This window comes from Myotis brandtii, unplaced genomic scaffold, assembly GCF_000412655.1.
Source record: "Myotis brandtii unplaced genomic scaffold, ASM41265v1 scaffold215, whole genome shotgun sequence".
Classification (NCBI taxonomy): domain Eukaryota; kingdom Metazoa; phylum Chordata; class Mammalia; order Chiroptera; family Vespertilionidae; genus Myotis; species Myotis brandtii.
The window spans coordinates 4,526,891-4,551,519 of NW_005358043.1; positions in this window are offsets into that span (position 1 = coordinate 4,526,891).

Sequence of the window (24,629 nt, forward strand, 5' to 3'; positions counted from 1 at the left end):
CAGAAGGCAACTGGGCACCAGAGGGCCAAGACACTGTTGGGAATGCCCTCAGGGAAAGCCAGCTGGGGAGGAAGGATGACAAGTGTCTTCTATTTCTCTGTTGTTCCCAGCAGGAATTGGGGAAACCTTATGGTGTTTTATCTCATTCTTGTGAGAAGCTCAGCTCTGGTGATGGCCAAAACACATTTTAGATATAATTATTGACCTATAATAATATGATAGCTAACATCCATTATTAAGTAATTATTATGTTCTTAACACCATACAAACTACTATGGATGCATTATTTTATTTTATTTCATTTTTTTAAAAGTTGATTTTTAGAGAGAAAGGGAGAGAGACAGAGAGAAATGTCAATGAGAGAGAGAGAAACATCAATCAGTTGCCTCTTGTGTGTGCCCCGGCCAGGGATCGAACCCTCAATCTAGGTATGTGCCCTGACTGGGAATTGAACCAGCCACCTTTTGGTGTATGGGACGATGCTTCAGCCAACTGAGCCACCTGGTCAGGGTTATTTTATTTAATTCTTACAAGTACCTATGCAGAGTTGTATACAGATTTTTTGATTTTATAATTTTCCCTCTATTCTGAGTGGTCTTGCATTGTAGGAGGAGAGCATTTTGAACTCAAGGCCTGAGTCATAGCTGGTTGAAGGCCCAGCCAATTTTAGGGGTTGTGGCCCCTTGCTAGTGATTGGTAAGAATGAACACGTGCTCAGGCCTTAGTACCACACAAAGGAACATCATCTAAAGGGGCAACATTCACATCATCAGTGTATATTCACTGAGGAATGTGCTCAGGCATGAAGATTCTGTGATGATGAACATGTCCGGCACTGCCCAGCTCAGCAGCCATCGGCCACATGTAGCTGTTGAGCACTTGAAATGTGGATGGTGCAACTGAGGAACAGAATTTTAAATTTTTTTAAAATATATATTTTATTGATTTTTTACAGAGAGGAAGGGAGAGAGATAGAGAGTTAGAAACATCGATGAGAGAGAAACATCGATCAGCTGCCTCCTGCACATCTCCTACTGGGGATGTGCCCGCAACCCAGGTATATGCCCTTGACCGGAATCGAACCTGGGACCTTTCAGTCCGCAGGCCGACGCTCTATCCACTGAGCCAAACCGGTTTCGGCAGAATTTTAAATTTAATTTAAGTTTAATTATTTAAAATTAAATTTAATTAGTCCCATGTGACCAATGGCTGCCATATTGGACAGTGCAGTTCTAGAGCATAAATCCACGAGCTTTCCCCCGACTGAGAGCATGAGTAGGAGAGCGGGCATGTGCACAGTCCCTGCAGGCCGCATCTTGTTTGAGGAAGAGGTGTCTTTCTCCGATTTGCATAAAGGTGGGGTGTAGGCCAACAGCAGCCCTGATTGCGATCCATGTCTGGACAGTGAGATGGGAGGAGAGGGCTGCTAGGGGTTTCTGGAAAAACTTTATTTTCCTAATTCAAAGAAGATATCCTAGAAGAAACAGCCACCCATTCTTCCCCACTCGGTTTTGCCATTATCTAGACAGAGCGTCGGGAATTGCAGCAGCCTGAAGACAGGTCAGCGTGCAGAGGAGCTGAGTCAGAGCCTTGATGGGGCTGGGCTTGGAGGCTGCCCCGACTTTTGATTTCTTGTTATGTGAGATGAAAAAAACACACCTGCTTATTGGTTAAGATACTGCATTAGGATTCTCCATTACTTGCAGCTGAAAGTGACCTAACAGATATAGTTTGTTTATTTATTTAATTTTAGAGAGGAAGAGAGAGAGAGAGAGAGAGAGAGAGAGAGAGAAACATCAGAGATGAGAGAGAGTCATTAATCAGCTGCCTCCTGCACACCCCACACTTAGGATCGAGCCTGCAACCTGGGCATGTGCCCTGACTGGGAATTGAACCGTGGCCTCCTGGTTCATAGGTCAACGCTCAACCACTGAGTCACACCGGCCGGGCTAGAGGAGTCTATTTATTGGTCTTACCTTATAACTGAGAGCACTGAAGCTCAGAGATTTTATAAAGTTTATCCAAGGTCAACAAGTTAGTCCTTTGTAGATTTAAGTGGGAGTCAAGTCCCGGTTTGTCTAACTCCCAAATTCATGCTCTTAATTACTATGCTATATTATCTTTTGAATGGATTGTGAATCCCCCCAGTTTCAAATCAATGCATTGCCTTTTGCTCTATTTCCTGTGAACAGTATAAGTACTTGCTTCTGTACTCTCTGTGTGGGGTTGCCTTTGAGCAGGAGACATCGCTTATGCTGGAGCTGCCCTGTCTTCTGTGGGGCAGAGACAGGAGGCACAGAGATGCTCATTCCTTCTTCCTGCCCCATTGAAGACAAGTTTGGGGGAGGTGAGGCTGAGCAGCACCAGCTAATGTTCCTATTTCTTTGTGAACTACCTGCAGACTTGATTTGCATTTGAAGGTTGTAATTCAAAATTCTCAGCCAAAGTCTAGAAAGTGTTAGATCTGCAGGGAGACCACCCCCTGCCTCCTTCCAGGTGACTATGGAGGAAGAGAAGGCAGACCTGTGGCAGCAGATCTAAGGGACTTGGGACAGGTACAGTGATCCTAAAAAGCACCATTCAGCGGCTGGACTTGGAATGGGAGAGGGTGGCAACCAACTAGAGCTCTCTGCCTCTGACCTTTTTCTCTCCGTAGAGAATGGCACTCATCCTAGAGCTTCTGTGTCCCATGTGTAGAGGACTCACCCAACTAAGGGCTCAGATGCTCACTTGAGGTGTTTAAAGGCACCTCAAACTCCAAAGGTTGAAAACCGAGCCCAGGATTTTCTCCTTTGTTGAGTTTGAGAGATGTCAACCATCATACTTTCCCCACAGGTTTGAGAAGAGACACAGGCATCCCAAAAATGTCACACCAGGGAGCACAGTCTAGATCGAATTTCCCCTCACATCTCATAAAAGCTCACACAGCCAATGCTTTGAGTGACTGTTCAAGGAGCTTGCTCCCCCCAGGCCTGTTTCTATGGGAGTGCAACAGCCCAGTCCATTCCTGGGACGGAGGTCTAGCCAATGCCCCTTTCTCCCAACATGGGCTGCCTGAAAGGCCATGGGTGTCCTGGAGCCCATCCTGGGGGTTGATCTGAGACTCCCTTTGTGTGTCCCCTGTGCTTCCAGGCTGTGTCCCACAGGGCCACCTCGATGAGACACAGGGTAACGGGGTAATAGTTGTAAAAGAATAATGCCTAGGACATAGTAAGTGTTCAGTTGCTATTATTACTATTACTCTTGCTATTATTATATGAATGACAGCAGCAAACACAGAACTAAATCTGTGCATCCACTAAACACCCGAAGGAGAAAACACATTTGCTCCTTCCTCCTTAATAATCCCCCTGGACTCCGGGGCCTGGAGGGACTGTGAGAGCTGCTTTCAGGTGGCCTTTTCTGCCCCGGCGGCGGAAGAGGCTCATGCCCTGGTGTTAGTGATTGCGTTTGTGTGATCTCTGTCGGGGTAATTGTCTCTGAACGTGCTATTTAGAATGTCTGCACCGTGCATTTAAGCAGTGTCTTGTAATCACGGTGTACTGGAAATCATTACTCTCCCGCAATTACCACGGAATCACAGGCTGGAAGGAACGACAGATGTCATTAAGTCCGGCTCTCAGCCCCATCCCCCAGCTCAGACACAAGCTTGGCCTTATCTTGCAAATGAGGCTTTTATGGGGAAACTTCTTTTAAAAAATATGACCGTGAATCTGATCACTTCCTGAGAGAACACCCAGCCCTATACTTAACTGCCCACAGCTTTGAATTAGTTAAAGCGCTGGTTTAGTCTCCTGTCCTGAGTGAATTTTGCTTCCCCTCCTTCCACCCCGGGGTTCCCAGCTCTGGCGCCACGGGCCCTGCAAGGCTAGCATCTTCAGAGGCCAGAGCCTGCTGTACCCTGGAGCCAGCGAGACTCATGAGCCTGGGTCCCCCTGGCCTTCGGAGGAAGCACCCTCAGTTCTAAACCCTGTGATCCGGGCGGGGGCCAATTCCTTGTGTTGACTGAGAGGTGCAAAGGCATTTGTTCAATCAGTTTACCCTCCTCCCAGGTGCAGCCTTTAGCTGATGTCAGATTCTAGGCAATATCCATCGTCAGACACTTTCCGCAGGCCAACATCCTTCATTCTTGGGGTTCATTTGAGCCGTTTCCATAGTGACAGCCACTTGTTGAGTTTTGAATCTCCCATCGAGGTCTTTGCAATTTGCCAGCTAAGCCACTGATCATCTGGCATGTGTGCCAGGTTAATAAGACAAAGTCCATTCTATTTTATTCTCCCCTTTTCTGTCTGCATTCAGTCGGGGGCAGCCTCACAAAAGAGAGGGCCTTTTGGCTTTCAAAATTCATAGGCCTCCGCTCATTATCCCAGGCGCTATTTGGGGCTGAACCAGCGTGCAGGAGGGTGGCCACGGGCCAGCCGTGGCGACAGGCAGGGGCACTTTCCCGGGAGCAGGCACGAGGGCTTTTCGTTTGCATGTGGGTGTGTGTTGGAGCTGACACTCTTTTTTTTTTTTTCTTTTTAAAATATATTTTATTGATTTTTTACAGAGAGGAAAGGAGAGAGATAGAGAGTTAGAAACATCAATGAGAGAGAAACATCGATCAGCTGCCTCCTGCACATCTCCTACTGGGGATGTGTCTGCAACCCAGGTACATGCCCTTGACCGGAATCGAACCTGGGACCTTTCAGTCCGCAGGCTCTATCCACTGAGCCAAACCGGTTTCGGCGGAGCTGACACTCTTGCCTCTCTATTTTAAAGGTAGGGTGGTCAGGATAAAAACAGTTCAGTGTTCTTCTTAACTGAAGGTTGGAATCAAAATAATTTTGTTTCTAGAGGATTCTCTGTGACCCTAAGTCAGTGACATTATGCAGAGAAGCCTGGAGCCCTTTGAACTCACACTGCCCTCGTGTTCCCTGTGTTCACACGGTGTCATCCGCCATTTCCCCAGGGCGTGTTTAGTGTAATAGGTGTGAGACAAGACCTGCGTATTAGTGATTCAAGCGATCCCCGGAAGTAGAACAACCAAAGAAAGAAATCCGATAAGAGGATCAGCAGATCAAAGTGGTCATCACCATCAACTATCCCTACTTAGTGCCTTAAATGGAAATGCTCCCTGCCTGGTGTCTACAGCGGCGTTTCTGCACACCCACCTCCAAGAGATGTTTAAGCTCTGGGAGAGCTGCTTGTGTTTTGCAAGTTACTCCACAAGATTTTATTGTTTGTGTCTCTAAAGAAAATTCCTCTGAGCCGAACGGACTTGCAATTTTGTGCATGGCTGGAACTGTACTCAGGGCACACAGAAGGGCAATGTTCATCTTTTTTAGGAGCCAATAGGTGCGAGTATCAGCTGACTGGGTGCAGAAGGGAAGGGCTCGACCTTCAGAAGAATGTCGGAAAGCCCTGCCTGTCTGATTTCATCACGGGTTTTCACTGAGTGCTTGAAAAGGGAAAACAGAGGAGCATAATGACCCAGAGCCTAAGGCTTCTTGGCTGCAAACATAGCAAATACTTGAACACAGAAATCAAGGGTGGTTTGGAAAGCGGCATCACAGTACACATCAATTTTAAAGGCAGTCAAAAGGAAAAGAGCATTACCTAAATTAAAAAGGAAATGTTTCTAATTGCAAACAAGAAAATGGAAAACGTAATGATAGAATACAGAAGTCCATCAGACTGTGTCTGGAGCCAGCAGGCCCCGTCAGCAGGTTTGGCACACCACGGGCCCTGGGCGCTCTCCAGGCCTCTGGGCCTTTGGGAAAGTGGCTCTTAAGCAGATTGGGGGGGATGGCCCCCTTCTGTGTGGGGTTGTCCTCAGAGGGCCCGAGGCTGCAGAAGTCAAGGCTGCATTCTCAGAGGGGCGATTAGCTCTAGGGCTTCCTGGGGAACTTGGTCATGAAGGAATCCTTTTGTTTCAACATAATCGGATTCAAACTGGCTCAAGCAATCAGGAAACATTGATTTGCCTGACAGGAAAGCCCAGACATCAGGCAGGGCTAGGCTGGTTGGATCTAGCAGTTCAATGATATCACCAAGGGCAAGGTTTCTTTCTCTTTCTCTGCTCTGCCCTCAGTGGTATCCAATTGATTCCAAGGCTGGCTTCTCTCCTGGTTGCACGGTGGTTTCCAACTGTCTTCAGGGCGATGTGCTTCCTCTTCTGAATTCATGTCTCTCCCTCAAATGTCAAACCAAAGTCTTGTGTCTTCCCAGTCACGTAGGCCATCTCTCTGCTCACTGTACAATATGCACTTACAATCACTGTGGCCAAGGAAACGCTGGGGCTGATTGATTGGTTTAGGCCTGGATCACTACCCATTTGTGTAGCTATCACTGTGGTAAGGGGGGTGGTGCTGGAATGCTGCTGCTGACTGGCTTAGGCCAATCAGGGCCTTCCTGGAGTTGAGGGTGGGTGCCACTCCCACCCTAAACACAGGGCTTTCACACCAGGATGACGAGTTTCCTCAAAGGAAAATCTGGGGGCTGTTAGCACGAGGAAAACAGGGCAGGAGGTTGGATGCTAGTGAAGCAATGACAGGTGCCCTCTCCAGGTACTGATCTTTTGGGTAAGGAAAGGTTGGAGGGAGGGTGGGCAAGCAGCAGAGGATAGAGTTACATCCTGAACCCTAGGAAGGAAGGTGGCAATGGATGGGGAGCCTGTTTGAATCAGTTTCACAGCCAAACCCTCACTTCATCCTCTATCCAGATACTTTCTTCCTTACCTTCCCCCCCAAAATGTCCAGCATACCCTAGTGATTAAGACTGTGTGTCTCAATCCAGGCACCACCACTTGCCTACCAGCTATATGACTTGGGCAAGTTACTTAACATCTTAGGCCTTCAATTTTCTTACCTATAAATGGGAATATAATAGAACCTCTCTCACAAGATTATTGTAAGGATTAAATGAGTTGAAATACTCAAAGCACTTAGAACAGCCTGACCCAAAGTAGGTCCTCAATAAATATTATCTATTATTATCATTCCATTAAAAAACCTCTGTTCCTTGTCATCTCCAGCCTTAGACAAAGGCAGCCATTTGACTTACTCAGCTTTGCACACTCAGCTCCCAGCACAGTGCCTACCACATAGAAGGCGCAATACATCTGTGCTGAATGAATGACTACATGAATGAATGATAAGCTAGCCAGTGGTTTAGAAGGTCCTCAAATTGGACAGAGTATGGTTGGACTGTAAGGCTAGCACTACCAAAGTGCTCTCTGGCAGGTAACCTTTGGTTTCTTTGTTGCAATGGGTCTGTCATGAAGGCACCTGACACCTCCCTACCCAGCTCATCTTGTTTCCCACATCTCCCGTTGACAAGGCCCTCTCTGCTCACTGTCCTTTGCCATGCTTGTGCTCGCATCACAGAGCTTGATCGCACTATTTCTCTGCTCAGAATGTTCTCTGACTTCCTCTTTTCATCCAAATTCCACCAACTCCCAAGACCCAGGTCAGGCCCAGTTACCCTCATGAGCTTTCTGATATGATCCCTTTCTTTTCTGAACTTCTTAGGTACATAAAAGTATTATCTCATGCCACATCCTGTGCTCATCTCACTGTGGCTTTAGACAAGAGGCAAATTCTGTGCAAGCATCAACTCAGGTCAACTGCATCTCATCCCCATGCGCACCTTGTATCACTCTGCTTTCTGCCCCAGTAAGCACAGCCTGGAGATTCAGGGGAGTTACAACCTGAGGGGCCAAATTAAAACCACAATGAGGTGCCACTTTATACCCACTGGGATGGCAATAATAAAAAAGTCAGATAACAAGTTCTGGGGAGGATGTGGAGAAATTGAGACCCCCATATGCTGCTGGTAGGAATGTAAAATGCTAAAGCCACTTTAGAAAACAATCAGGCAGTTTCTTAAAGGGTTAAACACAGAGTTACCATTTGACTTAGAAATTCTACATGTAGTTATATAACCAAGAGAAAAAAAATTATGTTCACACAAAAACTTGTATGCTCATAGTAGCATTATTTGTAAAAGCCAAAAGGTGAAATCACCCAAATGTCCATTAACTAATGTATGTATAAACAAAATGTGATCTATCCATACAGTGGGATAGTATTTGGCAATAACAGAAATGAATTACCCATACATGCTACAATGTGGATGGGCCTTGAAAACAATATACTAAGTGAAACAAGTCAACATAAAAGACCACATGCTATATGATTCCATTTATACAGAATATTCAGAATAGGCAAATCCATAGAGATGGAAAGTAGATTGATGATAGGTGGTTGCTTAAGGCTGGGGACGAGGAGAAAGGTTAGGGGAAAATGGGGAATAATTGCTGAGAAGTACAGGGGTTCTTTTAGGAATGATGAAAATGTTTTAAAATTGGTTGCAGTGATGGTTGTACAAATAAGTGACTATACTAAATACCTTTTCATTGTACACTTTAAATGAGTGGATTGTATGGTATGTAAATTATAATAATGAAGTGCAATAAAGAAGTTATAAAAGTAGACAAAAAACCAGAGGAGCCCTGGCCAGTGTGGCTCAGTTAATTGGGCATCATCCCATGCACTGAAAGGTTGTTGGTTCAATACCTGGTCAGGGTGCAGATCCACTTCTGGTAGGGGGTGTGCAGGAGGCAGTTGACCCATATTTCTCTCTCACATTGATGTCTCTTTTTCTCTCCCTCTCCCTTCCTCTCTCTCTAAAAAAATGTCAGTAAACAATAACAACTTGAAGAATCATCTTTACCAATGAGAGTTGAGAGCTGGTGGATATGTGCCCCATTCTCCCATCCTTTAGTTCAGCGGTTCTCAACCTGTGGGCCGCGACCCTTTTGGGGGTCAAACGACCCTTTCACATGGGGCCCCTAAGACCATCGGAAAACACATATATAATTACATATTGTTTTTGTGATTAATCACTATGCTTTAATTATGTTCAATTTGTAACAATGAAATTGGGGGTCACCACAACATGAGGAACTGTATTAAAGGGTCGCGGCATTAGGAAGGTTGAGAACCACTGCTTTAGCTGAACAATTCTGGGAAACATTCTGGATGTTTCTAGAAGGTTTTGCCCCCAGAATCCTTTTTGTCTATAGCAGTGTTCTTGATAATGTTCCCTTTTATGGTCATTTCCTCCTTCACTATCTTACTTTCCCTGCTTTCTCACTCCTGTTTCTTGGAATCACCTTTCTGGAAAAATACCTGCATCACAAGATCTTATCTCAGGCTCTGCTTTTGGAAGAACCCAAACCAAAGCTGCATGCAATTTAAACTTTAACGATATTAAACACTATACATATAGAGGGCTGGGCAAAAGTAGATTTACAGTTGTTTTTATGGTTTACAGAGTTCTTTATAAACCTACTTTTGCCCACCCCTGTATATTAAGTATATAAAACACATACATAGTGTTTAATATAGTGTGTATATATATACACACACATATGTTATATATATATATGTAGTGTTTGTGTGTATTATTTCCCCCTCCTTTTTTATTTCTACCAGATTGTTATCTCTTGTGGAAATAGAACATACACAAACTTCTTTAGCATTTTGCAGAACCCCATAGCAATGGAAGAGAGGACCAATGCTCACAAGCTATTATGTACCAGGGACTTTGCATACATTTTTCTCATATAATCCTCAAATGAACTCTGTGAAGTTCTTATCATGATCATTCTACTCAAAGAGACCTTGGCTCAGAGAGATTAAGTTAATTAGATTTATTGAGGACACACAGCTAGGAAGTTGACTGAGTTTATTGGGGATATACAGCCTGGTTAGTGGCAGAGGGAGGATATTTATCTAGGTATGTCTGAATCTAGGTGACGTATAGTAGATACTTAAAAACAATACCTGTTGGTCATCTGTAGCCAAATTGATACTTTATCCTTTGCTTGATTGTTTTTATTCCAGGAACCAAATCATATAGTTTTAATAAAAAATCCTTGATGGATAATAGATTTCGAGAATGCAGTGTGGTACTCTCATAAATATTTAGCAACTAGCACTCTGGAAAAAACAAGCTTATTTTTAGTGGTTGCCAATTTCCATAGTGTCAGCATTCCCAACATGGCAGATTTCAAGCTACCAGTGTGGAGTTGGGAAGAGCTGTGTTACAGCACACCAGTATATACTATGTTCCCTTACAGATACAATAGGTGTAAATAACCTCAATAGCATAGGTAATAGTAAAATGTGGAACAATAACTAGAAAGTAATAGGTTTGAGTATTTATTACCTTTGTTTTAAACATCATTTAATTGTAAGTTTATATAATTTAATTTTTGATAATGATTTTGCTTAGTCACTGGCTTGTAAAACTCCTGAAAAAAATCTAACAATCAGCTCTCAGGGGCTGGTTTGAGCTGGCTCCAGCATACATGTGGACTGTGGCTTGGGTGGGAAATAAAAAGAAATTTTACTAATGAATTTATCATCAAAATTAGTCTCAGAAGGTAGAAGGTGAATCCCTTTTAGGTGTTGAATTACTCCCTGATGCTAACAACTCAAAGCAAATATCAGTAGTTAAGAAGGAACAGCACTGCCCTGTGGGCCTTGCTTATTATCCTGTTGGATATGAGCGAATACAGTAGCTATTGGCACATGTTGGCTCTTGAATACTTGAACTGTGACTAATGAATTTAAGTTTAAGTAGCTGCATGTGGTTAATGGCTACTGTATTGAACAACACAGACTACACTTGAGTAAATAATTGTTAGTGAATCTTTATTATGCAATCGAATGCAAGGTCCTTATATCTTACAGTGCCTGATTCTGGCTGGCTTATCCATCCACTTGTACTCCCTCCTACTTTCAACTTGATCCCTCCACCCAGCCGCTCTGGTCTTCTTCCCATACCTTACATATGTGCTCAGCTAGTTGTCATATCTGGCCTTTGGACTTGATGTTCTCATTCTAGTTCCCTGATGTGCCTCGCAGGAGTACCCATGAGCTATCTCTCTCTTCCACTTTTGGGATTAGCCTGGCAAGGCCTGGGGTGTCTGGAGCTCCCTGTGAGTCACCTTCAGACTCAGAGAGTACCAGGGAGGAGCAGAGTCTGACAGTGGCCCTATGGGCCCTTAGGCCGAGGGCGCCAGTGACATAAGTGTTCCATGGATCCACCACAGCACACTCTGTGGCTAATGAGACACTCCACCATTGGGACTCTTACCTCAGCAGCCAGCCACAGAGTGGGTCACTGCCTGGTGTAGACAAGTGGCCCTAGTGTGTCCAGTTCATGCTCCAGGTCCCCAAGAAAGTAAGGCACATGCCCAAAGAGTGGGCAGTGAAGGGGTGTGGTGTGAGGAGTCCAAGGGCTCCTGGTGGGTGTAGCTGCAGGGGTGGTCCTATATCTTGTCCTCACAGAGTTCAGATGCTCCTCCCATCTGGCTGGTAAAGCTTTGTCCAGACCAGCTGCTGGTTAATTACTTTGCAACACATGTGCAGTCTGCAAATGAAGAATTCCATTGTTGATATATGATCTTTTGGTAAAATAAGTTTGACAACCTTCATAGGGTTTGAATTTTAAGAAACTTTTTCTTGCATTCCAATAGGCCTTGGGATGCCTCAAGATTTTCCTACAATGGAAACTAGGGACCAATTTCTTAAGAACTATCTCTTCTACTTTAATGTCTCTCAGGTTAGAAGGCCTCCTGGCCCAAGGCCCTCCTCTTGAGTTCCTGAATCATCACCATCGACTGGGAGACTACATCTGGTCAAGACATGGAGGGAAAACAAGTTGGAACCCTCTTGGGAAGGACCCTACCTTGTCTTGCTTACCACGGAGACCGCTGTTCGGATGGCAGAAGAAGGTTAGACCCATCACACATGGCTTAAGGGCGGACTACCAGCTTCTCTGGGTGGAGATACCTCAACTTAGATGGCCATACCACGACATAGCCCCTTGAAATGAATGCTAAAGAAACTGTAAGATGTCTGTTTTCTTTAGGGCTCTGGCAAATTGTAGGGGCTTACAATGTGGGCTGGGGAAATGTGTACAATCTGGACCATGTTTACTCAGTTAAGTTATTGATTATAGATAACTTGAATGACTTGGATATTTCAGACTTTAGGCCAAAAAATTAGCTAGGACTAGATTTAGGAGTAGATGTCACAGGACAAGATCCCCTAGGGCCTAAGCCATTGCAGATAGAATTAGGATATAAGGCAACAAATGCCTAGATACAATGGATTAAATATTCTGCATGCGCTTTAAATAAAAGTGACTGTTATGCTTGTGTGGCAGGAGGGCTAGAGGCCCAAGTGGTCCCATTTGCATTTGAATGGACCTCAGACAGTAACGGGATGGAATGTATGCTTGCCCAGTATTAGGAGGCAACCACCTGGGGAAAGGCTTCCTGTAAGACTCTCTCCCTGTTGTTCCCATCCAACAGAGGGAAAGAGCAAGGATCCCCCAAAACGATCTGGTCCCCATCTTCTGACTAGCTGAGTATCCTCAGAAGCCAATCATATGCACTGTTGATACCCGGTGCTGATGTCTAGTGGTGTTGTGGGAGACCATTACTTGCGGCCTTCCCCACCAATTGGAGCAGAATTTGCGCTCTGATACAATTGGCTATCCCTTTCACTTTGGCATATCATTAACCTTTTTCAATGGACAGACAGACTAGGAAGAGGAGAGAGAGTCCAGGGGGATCCTTTGATCCCCATATTTACATAAATTCCATTGGGGTTGCAGGCAGAGTGCCAAATGAGTTTAAGGCTAGAAATCAGATTGCTGCAGGATTTGAATCTGGTGGTCCACTGTAAACAAGAATGTGGATTGGATTAATTATATTTACTATAATCAAAGGATTGTTAACTATATTAGAGATGCAGTTATAAAGGTATAGCTGAACAACTAGATGCCACCAACAGGATGACATGGGACAATAGGTTGGCTTTGGATACGATTCTGGCAGGAAAAGGAGGAGTTTGTGTAATGTTGGGGGCCGGGGGGAGTCAATGTTGTACATTCATCCTTGAAAACACAGCTCCAGACGGAACTATTACTAAGGTCCTACAGGTCCTTTAGCTAATGAGTGAGCTGAGAACCCTGGAATTGAGGGTCCTTTCTCTGATTCACTAGAGCAGTGGTTGGCAAACTGCGGCTCGCGAGCCACATGTGGCTCTTTGGCCCCTTGAGTGTGGCTCTTCCACAAAATACTGACTTCTGCGCATGAGCCACGAAGTTTCAATCGCACTGTACGTGCGCGCCCGCACGTGGTATTTTGTGGAAGAGCCACACTCAAGGGGCCAAAGAGCCGCATGTGTCTTGCGAGCTGCAGTTTGCTGACCACTGCCCTAGAGCAATGGTTCTGAAAGTGGAAGAGAATGATGGTATCCATAGTCACCTCTTTGATAATTGGGTTAGGAGTTACAGTAATGGGATGTTATATCATGTCTTATCCAAAGGGTAATTGAAACTGCATTGACCAAACAGCAAAATAATCTTCTAGACACTGCAGAATATAAGTCAGCTAATGCTGAGAGTTTGAAGAAAGGAGTCCTTCAGAGCATAAAGTCAACGAACGTTAGTTGAGTTTGAAGAAAAGAAATAAATAAGAAAAGGGGGGAATTGTGAGAATAAACAAGTAATAATTTCCGTCAAAGAAGGGAGTTTAGGCAGCCCCATTTTGGACCGTGTAACTTGCAGCTTCCCCGGGAGGTGCCAATTTGAAACAGCAAAGGTCAACTCCTCCCTTTTCCTTTAAATTAGCCAATTGTGAAAGACTGTGAGCCTGAACTCTGAACAATCAAAAGTGAGGGACAGATGGCATGTGTCAGACATAAAACCCCTGTGCATGCACACCCTTTTGCAGGAGTAAAGATATTTGCCTTGAAAAAAAAAAAAAAAGAATTCCATTGTTATTTTGAATTTCTCTTTATAAAAAGGTCCAATTGAATTAGAAATCCATCCATATTATCACAAGACATTTAAATATTGCTTTTATCAATAAAGCATAGAATCTCTAGTAGAGTCCTGAAATACAATTTTTTAAAAAAATATATTTTTATTGATTTCAGAGAGGAAGGGAGAGGGAGAGAGAAAGAGAGAAACATCAATGATGAGAGAGAATCACTGATTGGCTGGGGATCGAGCCCACAACCCGGGCATGTGCCCTGACCGGGAATCGACCTGTGACCTCCTGGTTTATAGGTCGACACTCAACTACTGAGCCATGCCAGCTGGGCCTATTGTCCATTTTTGAGAGTTGTAAAAATAAAAAGTTCCTTAGCATGTATTTGTGCAGAGCCTTCACTGGATGATGACTTTCAAGAATTTGAAGATAGCATTCTTAAAGACTTGGAAGTTTTGTCATAAAAAAGTTATATTCTTGCAAGTAAGTTCATGTTTTCATTGTAAAAATTCAGCAAGATTTATTTGAAATTTATGCAAATTAATATTTAATACATTTCCTAATAATTGGCTTTTTTCTTAATAATTAGGGTTAAAAGTAATACTTTTTTCAGTATAAACTCATAAATGGCCCTCTCCCTCAGTCTTCTAGTTTCTCCCAGCATGCCAAGCCAATATTTCTTTTTCTCTTTGCCATCACTTCAAAAGAGCAGCAGTGCCCAGATTATTCCTGCCCCCTGTTCCACTCAGACTCCCTAAAGCTGCCTCTATTTGTGGGTCAGGCCCTCCCTACTCGTGGGCACCCCACAGCCAGCAGCCTCTGGGTTCTGCCTTGCTTTTGCAGGCAGGCAGGGCAGGTGCTGCTTGTGTGTGCTTCAATGCACCTGAGTGTGACTCTTTTGCTCTGTTCATTTCATGTCTTTCCTTTCCAGTGAGGTTGAACCTTCTTCAAGTGTGCTGTCTATGGACTTAATACTTTTGGGTAATTCCGTTCCTTAAAACTTCTCTGGGCCTGTAGTTCAACAAGAATTATAAGGGGGATGGGGGTGGCCTGGGGGAGGTCAATGGGGGAAAAAGGAGAAATATGAAATACTATATGTAATACTTTAAACAATAAAGAATTAAAGAAAATTAAACAAAATAACATTAGAAATTTAAAACACACATTAAACAAACATGACTTTATCTTGCCCCTCTTAATTATACTTGTTCTCCTATTATTAAAAAAATTCCAAATCTGGGATAATTTTTTAATCCTTTGTTCATGCAGAGTCCTTCTGTGAATGCCATTAATTAAAAAATTTAAGAATTAAGAAAAAAAAAGAATTACAAAATCTAAAACGAATTCACCAAAATTTAAGGAGTGAAATTTATTTTCTTTCTATCTTCCCATAAGGAGGCTACTATAAAATATCTATCTATCTATCTATCTATCTATCTATCTATCTATCTATCTATCTATCATCTATCAACATATTTCTGCTTGTCTTGTCTGCCTTCACTTGTGTGAACTTCCACCTATTCTGCCAGGGGCATTTCCTTGCCTTGGGGAGGATTAGGATTATTACACAGAAATGCAAAAAGAAGGAATGAATCAATGTTGAGTGTTTGATGTCCAAAACGGGATGTTTGAGTTCATAGCAACACTTGAAAATCAGACTTTGAAATAGAGGAAGTGTTTTCTACGTTTCTTAAGCTCCCTTTAATGCAGCAAAAGCTGGGAGACTTGAATGTTAGGCTTTTCTATAAGCCAAGGCTATGAAATACGTGGGGAATAGGAGGAGCTGGTGCCTTTCAGTCTCGAGGCTGTAGAATCCAGAGGCAGAGGAAGCCAGCATCAGACACCTGTGTCCTGACTTCCCTCCTAGGGTCACCATCCCGGATGTGGTGCTGGTTTTAGATGGGGAGAGAGGGAAGCTGAAAACTGAGGTGGCTTATTATGGCCTGTTCCCCATTTTGAGGTCTTTTGGAGAAGAAGAAATAAGATTATATTAATAGACTCCAAGCAGACATGAACTTTGGTGGCAGAGGGATGGGGATGAGGGGGTGGTGGTGGTGGAGGGGACACTATTCAACCTACTACACAGGCAGAGGAAAAATTAAACACTGACCCAAATTATACACTGTTCGTAAACAGTGTTTAAGAACATAGGCACTGGATGCTGAACTAACTGAAATGGATTATTTCAAAATGTGAGGCTGAGATACCTAGAACTGTCAAGTTTAAATAGCCCTCCCCAACCCTGGCCACTACCTAGAAGGATGGGAGCTCTTTAGGAAAATTAAATGGTTACAGAAAATGAAGTTACATTTTCTATTTGTGTCTGAGTGGTGTTGAGGTTGAAATTGCCACACCGCTGTGTATCTGGCTAGCTATTACTCTAAAACAGTGGTTCTCAACCTTCCTAATGCCGCGACCCTTTAATACAGTTCCTCATGTTGTGGTGACCCCCAATTTCATTGTTACAAATTGAACATATTAAAGCATAGTGATTAATCACAAAAACAATAGGTAATTATATATGTGTTTTCCGATGGTCTTAGGGGCCCCATATGAAAGGGTCGTTCGACCCCAAAGGGGTCGCGACCCACAGGTTGAGAACCGCTGCTCTAAAAGGACATAAAAGACACAGATATTAACAAATCCTTATGCAGTAGATCACAGCAAAATAGTGCAGTTTGTGGGAGGATAGTATGGGGAAGAGGAGAAAATGATTCTTCTAGAAAACTGTATTTAAGAGGAATAATTACAATTCATCAAACAATAAAAAAATCTTCTAAAAAAGTACTTCTCAGCCCTGAGTTTCTTGGCAACCAAGAAAAGAAGAGAAAGATGAAAGACTATAAGGACCTTATTATTTAGTTCAAAGAAGCATGTTATATTGCCAAGAGATTAAAAAAGTGTTTTAAAAATACTAGATATGAGAGGACTCAGTCATACAGGACATTTATAGAGGGGACAGAGACTATGATGAAATGTGATTTCTTTAATAGCAATTCTACAGGAAATTCAAGGGTATTTTCCTATGGCATTTCTTATATCTAACCTTAAATAAGGATATTTTATTAATTTGAGGTTCCAAGGCTTTTGTGTAAAAAGCTAGAATAATACAGTCTAACTATATAACTTTCTGGGAAAAAACTTAAAAATATCATCTATAGACATTGTACTGTCCAATATGTTAGCCATTAGCTATATAAGTTTATTTAAATTTAAATTAATTAAAGTTAAATAAAATTAAAAATATAATTTCTCTGGTACACTAGTCATATTTTAACTACTCAATGCCACATTTTGCTAAGGGCTACTGTATTGGACTGTACAGAGAAATTTCCATTATTACAGAAAATTCTATTGGACAGATCATAGAGAAATACATGGATGTACCTGTTAGGTAAGAATTGTTTTTCAAATAATTCAGTATTGAGACCATTTGTGAGAAGTATGTTAAGATGCAAAGTTTTAGATCAACCAGTAAATGGATTTTAAAATTGTGGTGTATCCATGCAATGGAATATTATTCAGCAATAATAATAAACAAACCATTGATATATGCAATAACCTGGATAAATCTCAAAGGCATTATGCAAAGAGCTTCTAAAGATAAATTTAACATTAAAATAATTATTTTAATTATGATGCTAAATAAAAATTAAATCAAATGTTAAAATAAGATCATCCTCTTACCTAATACCATATACAAAAATTAAATGCATTAAAGATCTAAATGTGAGACTTAAACTATACAATTCTTAGAAAGAAAACACATGGCAAAGCTTTATGACATTGGATTTGCAATGATTTCTGGGATATGACACCAAAAGCATAGGCAACAAAAGAAAAGAGTAGGTAAATTTGGCTTTATCAAAATCAAAAACTTTTGTGTATCAAAGGACACTATAAGTAGAGTAAAACACCAACCCACAGAATGGGAGAAAATATTTTCAAATCACATATCTGATAAGGGATTAATATCCAGATATATAAAGAACTCAACAACAAAAAATAAAACAATCCACTTACAAAATAGGCAAAGGACTCCAATAGAATTTCTTCAATGATGATTTATAAATGGTGAATAAGCACATGGAAAGATGTTCAACACCACTAATTGTTAGGAAATGCAAATCAAAATCACAGTGAGATACCATCTCACATCCAATAGGAGGACTCATAAAAAACCCCCACAAAACAAACACCTCCCCGCCCCCCACCAAAACACACAAACAGAAAACAAGTGTTGGCCATGATGTGGAGAAATTGGAACCCTTGTGCATTGCTGGTCGCAATGTAAAACAGTTCAGCTGCTTTGGAAAATAGTATGATAGTTTTTCAAAAAAATTAAACATAGAATTATTTGATCCAGCAATTCCTTTTCTGGGAATATGCACAAAAGAATTAAAAGCAGAGACTCAAATGTACATTCACAATAGTCAAAAGGTGGAAACAACCCAAATATTCATTGATGGGTGAGTGAACAAACAAAATGTGGTATACACAAACAATGAAATATTATTCAGTCTTGAAAAGGAATGAAGTTCTGGCACATGCTACAACATGGGTGAACCTTGAAGACATCATGCTAAGTGAAAGAAGCCAGTCACAACAGAACAGATGTTGCATGCTTCCACCTTATCGGATATAACTAGAAGAGTGAAATTCATAGAGACAGAAAGTAGAACAGTGGTTACCAAGGGCTGGTGGGAGGAGGGAATGGGGAGTTAGTGTTTAATATGAGATGAAGAGAAAGTTCTGGAGCTGGATAATGGTTAAAATGGTAAATTTTATGTTACGAACATTTTACCACAATAAAAAAATACAGAGAGAGAGAGAGAGAGAGAGAGAGAAACATGAAGGAAGAAACAGTCTCTCTTCTACTTGCCGTGGTTGTACCTGAATGAGCTGCATGGACTGCTGCAGGTGTCTGGCACCAGGAACAGCGCCACCTGCAGACAAGCCAACTTGCTGAGGATGATGAGGCAGGAGGATGGAAAAAGCCCATGTCTCTGGGGGTCTAAGTGAGTCCCTAAACCAATCCGGGGTGACCCTACCTCCATATGTCCTGTTATCTACATTTTCTTTACTTTTAAGAAAAACAACTTCACATGTATCTACTTGGCTTAGGTGGTTCACTTATATTCAACAAATTTAAAAATTATCATATGTAAGATGGACTTATTATTAACAGTGTTTTATTATTATTATTGTATTCTTCAATGAAATAGTAGTATTGTGTTTAATGAACATCTGGTTACATTGCTCTGTAATGGTTGTTAGTGCAGTTTATAGAACTACAGTTTGATTTTTTCTTTTTCTGTACAGCTCTGTGACTTTAAATACATGCGCAGATTCATGCTACCACCACTGCATCAGCAACGGAGCAGTTCCATCACCCTCCAAAACTGCCTGTGCTATACACCTCTACGATCACATCCTGCCTGCACCCCAACTCCTGGAAACTACTAACGTCTCCATCACCGCAGTTTTGTCTTTTTGAGAATGTTAAGGAAATAGAATCATACAGTAGGTAACCTTTTGAGACTGGCTTTTTTCACTTAGCATAATGCCTTTGAGATTCATCCATGCTATTGCATGTATCAATGGTTTTTTTTTTATTATTATTGCTGAATAATATTCCATAGTATGGATACACCATAATTTTAAAATCCATTTACTGGTTGAAGGACATTTGAGTTGTTTCCAGCTTTTGGGAAATATGAATAGAATTGTTACAAACATTTGCATATAGGTGTTTGGGAGACCATAAATATTCTAAGATAAATATCCAAGAGTGGGATTGCTGGGTCACTCGATAAATGTATGTTTTTTTTCTTTCTTTATTGATTGAGGTATTACATATGTGTCCTTATTCTCCCATTGTCCCCCGCGCCCCCCAGTATGATGTTTGTTTGAATCCCTCTCTAGTTATGCCTATCCCCTGGCCTCACACCAATGCCTCTGCACCCTTTCAGCCTTATTCATCTTCTTAGGAAGTCTTCTGAATGTTGAATTTTCTTATTGTATAGAAGTGCATTAGACATCAGAGGAATTTTATAATAACTTACAGAATCCTATTTCTATATGCAGTCCCTTAATGGCTATAATGATTGTAATTGTAAAAGGACCCGAGGCACTGAGACATCTATGTATTTCATTTGGTAGAGGTATTGTTCTCATAAACATATTTTATTAAGCATATTCCACTCATTGCTGAGTTGAAAAAAAAAATGTTTCTAGTGCATCTTTTTCAGTCAGAGAAAGCTGCAGTGTCCTAATCATTGATACCGAAAATTTTTCATGCTTTGGAGGTATTTATCATATCACAGTTTAGAATTCTGCCTTGTGGTATAGTGCAGCTTATTTCCTTGTCCCCAGGACTTCTGCTAATCTAATCATGAGAACACGATTTAACTCGCTTTGACTTAACCTATATGGATTTTTGTATGTCATTTTAATTTACATTTTATTTCAAAGAACCCCTCAAATATTTCTAGATTTTCTGTTTATAATTCCCTCTGGGGGAAAAATTTCTGTTGAAAGTACATACTATATCCATATGAGCTCTCAACTACTCTGATAACTTTATGTTTGCTTTAAAGTTGTCAAAAATAATAGCATGAATTTTATCCTGCATTGTGGATATATTTAGTGCCAGTTTATTAAAATCTTGGTTACACATGTTGAAAGTATTTCAGATGCCTCTTTTCCCCTCCTAATGACCCCTCCAAACTATTGTTTGTCCAAGGGCTATGCATATATGCATATACTCTCCTTGGTTAATCTCTCCCCACCCCCCATTCCCTCTGAAATACATCAGCCTGTTGCATGCTTCAGTTCTTTACATCATCAAGGAAACCTACTGAAGAACCTATTGTCAAAGGTATGTCAAATGAGATATTTCTTTTTTTTTTTTTTTAAAAAGATGTTTTTATTGATTTTAGAGAGAGAGGAAAAGAGAGATGGAAACATCTACTAGTATGAGAGAGAAACATTGATTGGCTGCCTCCTGCACGCCCCCTGCTGGGGATCGAGCCTGTAATCTGGGCATGTGCCTTGAGTGGGAATGAAACCTATGACCTCTTAGTGCATGGGACAATGGTCAACCAACTGAGCTACATGGGCTGGGCATGAGATATTTCTTTATTCTTCCTTTTTATTGCAAGATTATATAATTATAAAACCAGTGGCATCATGTATCAATAAAAGATCACTTGAATTTTATAAATGTAGACCAAATTTTTAAAATGGGTGTTCAAATCCTGATAGTGTTTCAGGGGCTCTGCAGTTCTGTTGAAATGTCTGGGGGGACTATCCAGGAGTGCATCACTAGACCTCATCTCTCTATAGAGAGAAGCCACTAAAATTGCTCCAAATGTACCTGTACTAGAGACACCATTAATTAGTTAATTCTTTCATTCATCCATTCACTTTCTGAATGCCAGGTACCTTGTAGGCACTGGTAGTACAGACAATAAAAAGTGAATTGCGTTGTAGGATGCAAGTGCAATGAGAATGATAGAGGCATTGTTTCAGGGCAAGCCGGCCTTGTTTTGGGGGAAGATGGGAAGACAGCATTCATATGAATGTGGTAATACAAGGCTACTAAATCTCAAATTCTTTCAACATTACATTGCCCACCCAGATAATTCGTCTTTTAGTTGTATTTTTGAAGTGGTTGTTTGCGGCAGCAGTCTCCGGTGTTTACCTATGCCGCCATCTTGGTCTCTCCTCTTTCTCTGCATCCTTGCCAGCACTTATCATTAGTTGATTTGTTGATGACAGCCATTCTGACAGGTGTGAGATGGTACCTCATTGTCGTTTTGATTTGCATCTCTTGGATGATTAGTGACTTTGAACATGTTTTCATATGTCTCTTGGCCTTCTGTATGTCTTCTTTCGAAAAGTATCTATTTGGTAAGTGTATGTTTAATATAAGAACCTAACAAACCATTTCCCAGGGAGGCCACATCATTTTGCATTCCCACCAGTGGAGAGTCAATTGCTTTACATCCTGTCAGAAGTTGATATAATACAAATATACAAGATGGGGCAAAAGTCAGTTTACAGTTGTGAATATGCCAAACATGGAGTTTATTCTTGTATTATTATTTGTTAATTCTTGTATTATTTTTCCATACAAACAACTGTAAACCTACTTTTGCCCCACTCTGTTTTTGTTTTGTTTTTTAAATATATTTTACTGATTTCAGAGAGGAAGGGAGAGGGAGAGGGAGAGAGAGAGAGACAGAAACATCAACGAGGAGAGAAAATCATTAATCAACTACCTCCTACCTCCTGCATGCCCCACACTGGGGATCAAGCCCACAACCTGGGCATGTGCCCCAACTGGGATTGAATTGTGAACTCCCGGTTCATAGGTTGACACTCAACCACTGAGTCACACCAGCTGGGCCCACTCGGTGTTTTAAGCACCTGGCATGGTGCAAGGTGTAAGGGATACAAAGGTAAACAAGACATAACTCCTGCCCTTGAGGAGTTTTTGGTTAAATTTATTAAAAGCCTATAGCAATAACTGTCAAGATCATATAGCATACTTCTCCTAAACATTGCTAAGTTATTTTGATAAAGCAAATGTTAAAAAGAAAGTAAATGTAGTTTGTGTGAAGATACAGAAAGAGAAAAAGTAAAATACTTTCTTGGGAAACAGGAAGAATTTTGTGTTTAATCATACCCTCTACAGTGAATATCTTGACTCCACAATTAATGCTTCATATACTGTTGTCTTGATTTGTGATGACTTACCAGTCATGATTTTGTAGCGGGCACAAACAATATACTGTCAATTTCATGAAAAGTTTTTGTTTTTTCCACTTTGGAGTGTGGCTCTTTTTTCCTTGGTCTAGGTCCGTGGCCGGCAAACTGCGGCTTGCGAGCCACATGCGGCTCTTTGGCCCCTTGAGTGTGGCTCTTCCACAAAATATCACGTGCGGGCGCGCACGTACAGTGCGATTGAAACTTCGTGGCCCATGAGCAGAAGTCGGTAGGTAGATCTGTTATTAGAAGATTGACCCTCAGTTTGGAGCTTATTTCAAGATCAGGAAGCACCAGTAAATATGAGGATAAACCACCACTTCCTTACTGGGACAAGTGCTCTTAGTCAATAGTCAATTTGGTAGAAAGTATTAAGCTTGCATTATATAGTTAGTAGAATGTTCAAAACAGAATAGAAGGTACAATAGTTTAGTACGCACCTAGTCTAAATGGATAAATTCTCTGATGTTTCACAGAAGCAGATACGCTGTCTCCGTTTGTGGGCAAGCTTCCCGCTCTATTTAGTATTCTCTTTCTTCTGGGATGTTTTCTTTCAGGATGTAGAGCTTTATACAGGCTGACTTTGTGCCCCCTTTTACCCTTAGGGTTAAACTCACTGACTTCTCTTCTTCCCAACATGAGGGGCTCCGAGGTGCCACTTCTCTTAGCTTGTTGGCTGCTGGTGCGAGGCTTTGCAAGGGCCATCGAGGGCTGATGGTAAATTGACGGTTTCAGCCAGATACCAGGTTCTTTGATGATGCTTATTCCGCACTCCTCGGTTTATACTGAGAGCTTTCATTAAGAAATTAGTGACTTTTTACAGTACTAATGGGGCTGTTCTGATTCAAATATTGTATTAGAAACAGGTTTTTTAAATCTAAAAACTAAACTCAAAACGGTGGGGAAATCACTTTTTTCCCCCTCTTCAGACTTCTGCATGGCTCAGTCAAGGGCCTTTGGGGATAATACAAGGTCGGGGCTGGGCTGGGCAGGGCAGCGTCCCATGTACTCTTTTCCCACCAGGATGAGGTGGCCCTGACTGAGTGGAGTGCGTGACTGGTCCTTAGGAGTTGCTATTCAATTAGCCTGGTGATTCTCCGAGAGTAGGAGAGTGGGCTAGGACCGGCAGCAGCAGTGTCACCTGACCTGGGAGCTGATAGGCAATGTAAATTCTCTGGCCTTTTGCATGTTAAAGTTGGAGACCACTGTTTTAAAGATACCTGGGTTCTGCTGGTGGGACTGATCTCTTGAAAAGCACCTCTGGGGTGTTGGTATTATCGCCACGGCAAAAACAGTGTTTAAGAACATAGGCACTAAATGCAACAGTCTTAGATTTTAATTCTGGATTTACCACTTAACAGCTGTGAATTTAGGCAAGGTATTTATTTATTCTAAGTTTAAAATATTGTTTCTCTCTAAAATAGGTAGAGTGGATATAAATTTCAGAGCACAAACTTAGTCATGCCAAAAATAACTTTCTTTTGTTGATAACTGATCGTTATTGCTATCTTACTAAGTGGACAAACACCATAATTTTAGTCAGTAAAGACTAATAGTTAATTCTTCAAGAAAAGAAATGTAATCATAGTACACTACTTGGCCATGCAGTGAAACAGTATTTCCACAGTCAAAATAGTGCAAATATAACATATGATCTAACTGAAAATTATGGTATCATTATTTTGAGAGGTGTGGGGATGGGAGAGTAAAGGTGGTAGTGTGGAGAGCTACATGTTCATCTACCATAATGGGAAGTTAATATAAAATACTGTAATATTGAGAAATCAATTAAGTACATCATTTGGGAATAAGAAAATAAACATAGAAATAAGCTTAAGGAGTTAAAAATTGTGACTCAAGCCCTAGCTGGTTTGGCTCAGTGGATAGAGCGTCAGTCTGCGGACTGAAGGGTCCCGGGTTTGATTCCGGTCAAGGGCACATGCCTGGATTGCAGGCTTGACCCCCAGTAGGGGGCATGCAGGAGGCAGCCAATCAATGATTCTCTCTCATCATTTTTTTT